Raw genomic sequence first — 4519 nt, 5'->3', positions numbered from 1 at the left:
AACAGATGATTAGTTTTCAAAGCGGATTTGAAATTTATGTTTTTATTGTGGTTGTCGCCTAAGGATAGGTGACGGTATTGTTTTATGACTAAACGCAAGTAAACTCGCGTTAGGGTCCTAGGAAGGTTATAGACTAGGTCAAAGCATTACTAATAATCTAATTCCCTATAACAATGAGCTCTGATACCAACTTTTCTGTAACACCCCGACCACGTAAATCAACAAAACGTGGCGTAATCGTCGGGGAGTGTTGTAACAGAATCATTGTTTCATAACACATGGAAAATTGAAATGTTGTTTTATTGATTAAAAGAGTTATAATGTCTTAACAAACAAAGAAATATAACAAAATTAACTAGTCTTGCATCTTTTATCGTCACTAAGGCCCAAGTCCGCCTAAGTGTATCTTGATCAATCCTATGCATCATCTCCTGAAACACATGTGAAAATAGATACATCAGCATAAAAATGCTGGCGAGTACATAGGTTTTATTGATTTAGGATTCATGACTTATAAGTTTAGAAAAAGTTGTTTAACAAAAAGCCAGTCATGATCCTTGTAAAATGTTTTGTTTTATAAATCATTTGAAAAGCGATGATAGATATGTATATTTAAAAGAATAATGTAAGGTTAAATGAATAACCAAGTAAAATGAGTTTGTATAAAACAAACTGTTTTTGTAAAACAATGTCTTTGTGAAAAATAAGTTATTTGTGTAAAATGTATAAGTCCAAATTGAATGAATTAAATAACGCTACGACATGCAATATAATACAAGCACTTATATACAGGAAGTACCAGCGGCTTATCCACCATGCTTGTACTACACTACACACGTCTCGTTATTTAAGTCACTAAAACAAACCACCAATGTATAATGTTCATGTTTAAACCAACCATCAAATATTCTTGTATAAACCAATGTCAAATGCTTAAAAGTCAAAATGTAGTCATGTAATGTGTAACCAATGTTATGTAAGGTAAGTAAAATGTGTATACTTAAACCAAATGTAAAATGTACAAAACAAAGTATTTTGAATATATCAAAAAGTTATGTTTTGCAAAGTAAATGCATGTTTTACTGATAATAACATTTATGTGGTAAGTTAACGCATACATTCAAGCCTTGAGACAGACGGATAACCTTAAGTAATGGTTATCAAAAGAAATGTTTTCGGATTCAGTCATTCCTTACACCCAAACAAACCTAGGATGTCAGGAACGGGATTTGTCAAGTCCTATGGTACCATTACTTACTACCGAGCGGCGTAGCTAATGTTAATGAATGTATATAAGTCCCGTATGTTCAAACCAAATGTTATACCAAATGCAAACATGTTATACGAAAACAATGTACTAAGTATGCTAAGTTAACATACAAAGCGGAAAAGTCATGTAAAACAATGTGCTAATATGCCATGTAAACATATATAGCAAAGTAATGTAATGAAAATCAATGTGCTAGCATGCTAAGTAAACATACATAGCAAAACATAATGAAATCATGTACTAATAGTGTACTAATGAACATAGCAAGCATATGTTATGAAAACATGGAAAGCATGAAAGTAACAAGTAGCCACATGTGTTTCACCCCAAAATGTTTGAAAAACAGTAAAAGAGGGGACTATGTACTCACTTGAGGGTGCTTAGAAGTCTTGAACAACAACCAAGCAAAGCTAGAGGGATCACGGAATCAAACGGCACCCTATATAGATAACTACATAAATAACCGGACCTAAATCGGGGGATTGGATAGTATGAGGTTTCGTAAACCAAATGAGTATTGGAACTCATATGATATGGTTTAATAAAGCCTACATACTAAAATGAAACCTAACCTAAGTGCTTATGACCCATTACGACCCATTTAGGTAGCTTATGCTACTTAACGCGTCGTTCACGTAAAACGCGTTCGGACCGCCTAACTAGTCCTATGACAAGTAGAATATGCCTCAACATGTCTAATATAGTTGCCTAATCAGTTTAGATGTCAAAATTTAGGTTACATATGCTTATAATGAATTTATGCGTAAAAAGGGTATTTTGGTAATTTACCTAAGGCATATAAACTACCTATCATACAACTACTTAAACGACGTGACCATAAGGTATAACCTTGGAAGGTTATTCCCTATACAACTATGGTCACCTAAAGTGTTTGGTCGGATCCTAATGATCGACCAAATGGGTCGGGTTCGAAAGTATAAGCGATTGATTAGATCGCTTACCTTTACGACCCTACATAAGCACTAAATTAAAAGTGACGAGCTAAACATGCTAGAACATGTTTAGTTAAGTTAGAAAACAGGTTTGGTATCAAAACAAACGGTTTTGATTCCCTAGAGTAGTTTGGTTACAAAATACGTGAGAAAACGTATTTTGGCCAAAACTACGACTCGTCACTGAGCCTAGATAACGTGGTAATCAGTAGGTATAGTCACTAGGGACTATAACCATCGTGATTACGCTCACGTTAGGAAGTTCAAACAAACTTCGCGTTGACCATAAATTGGTCAATGCAGAAAGTCAAACGCAGTTTGACTTTAATGCTAAAACGAACGAAAAGCACGAAAGAATACTTACAGAAGGTCCCCGCAAGATTGAATTCCAAGTATTTCTCAGGTATGAAGTGATAACCACTCCAACTTAGAGAAAATCTCAGAATTCAAGTGAGTTGGGGGTGAGATGGGTGGGGATATTTATAGGATTTCTAGCACCGTTAGGATCGTTTCTTGATTCCCGTGCTTTAATCTTGAGCGTACAAGTGGGCACAAGGTTTTGTGATTCTAGGGGCATCCAAAACCAGTCCATAGAATCAAAGAAACTAAGTGCAAAACCATGGGAGCAGCTGGGTTTTAATTAAACGAAGTTTTCTGACCTGGGAGAGGCTTACAGACCGTAAGCAACTCCATACAGTCCGTAAGGACCCTATTTGCTGGCAGCAACTTTCAGAATTTGGCAGAGCAGGCCCCTGCACCTCCAAACTTGGTTTTTGATGCGTTTTGACACGTTTAAGCCCCGTTAACCTCATTTTAAGGCTCAAATATGAAGTTAAAGTATAGGGAACTTAAAATGTGCTAAAAAATATGTCGGATGTCGGTTCGTTTGGCCGTACGATCGCGTTGTTCGGTTAATTACGACGGAAGTCGTAACGGACGCAAAAACGGTCCAAATTGCGCGACGAATGGATTTTTATCAAGCCAATCACTAAAACATAATATTTTAATGATTACATAAATTTTTGGATGTCCGAAAGTATTCAGAACGTAAGTTATGCGCGAAAACGCACACTTATGCACTTTTTAACGCTTTTAGTCCCTGAATGACCAGAAAGTTTATTTTAGCACACCGAACACCTCAAAGCCTATTTCTAAGCTATGTAAAGGATATTTAGGGTAGGTTTAACTTATGGTCAAGTTCTGTAATGTTCGTTACTGTGACAACCCTCGTATTTGTATGTATCCGTACGATTATTTAATGATAATTAAAGTGCTTAGTGACTGTGTTGAATTATCAACTGTTTCCAGTTACTGTGTCATACTTAAATGTGCGTGTTAACATACTAGTAGTATACAAAAAAGTTAATAAATAATCCTGAATATTTTCATATGTGATAGGAATTAATTGTGTTACAAAAATATATATATTAGACACTTTACAGAATAATTAAACAATTTAACGGAACAGTATCCAACTGAACAAACGGACATTAAGCGGGACACTAAATTTTTGTCAAACCCATTGTTTGATTATTTTTGGCTAGTCATGATCCCCGTTTACCATAACACCCATTAAATATCAAGTAACTAGTATATGTAAGTTTATACTTGACAATAAACTAACCTTTGCATTTAATTACAAAAATTTACATCAAGACCCCCCCCCATGTGCAACCGTCCCCAAGCGAACCCACCATCAACATCACCATATCCCCATGAAATATTCCCTTTTTATATGATTGGGTCTTGCACTTGCCAAGAAATTTGAAATGATTATAAGTAGTGTCTTGAGATCACCATATCACTTCCATATCTTCACAAAGATTACTCTCTCTCTTCACACACTCTCTCTCTCTTTCGGCTCCACCCACAACTGCCCCCATCACCACCACTAAACCACCATCATCTTCATCATATTCAAGTTCCATACAAGCTTGAAGGTGATACAAGAAGGCTTGCAACTTGTGGAACTTCAAAGGATCTTTCTTTCTTGCTTGTTCATCACCATTTCTTCATCATCTTCACTAGATTCTACCCTAGCCTTGTGCTAGTAGTAAGTTCCTTATGTCACCTTTGTTCATCTTGTTTCATGATTAAAAGATGTAATATGTTAAATCTACAAGAACACTAAAAAGGGTTTAAACAAGAAGATGAAACATGACTTATTTATGTTAGTATGATGTTATCTTGAGATGTTACTGATTTCTTGCTGAATACTTGTTAATATTGATTACTAGAAATGTTGTTGATCATTATGCATGTTAACGGAACCAATATAACTTGCTTTAGAATGTTA

Source organism: Helianthus annuus, chromosome 12 (assembly GCF_002127325.2).
Source record: "Helianthus annuus cultivar XRQ/B chromosome 12, HanXRQr2.0-SUNRISE, whole genome shotgun sequence".
Lineage (NCBI taxonomy): Eukaryota > Viridiplantae > Streptophyta > Magnoliopsida > Asterales > Asteraceae > Helianthus > Helianthus annuus.
Note: the sequence above shows the minus strand (reverse complement) of the source record.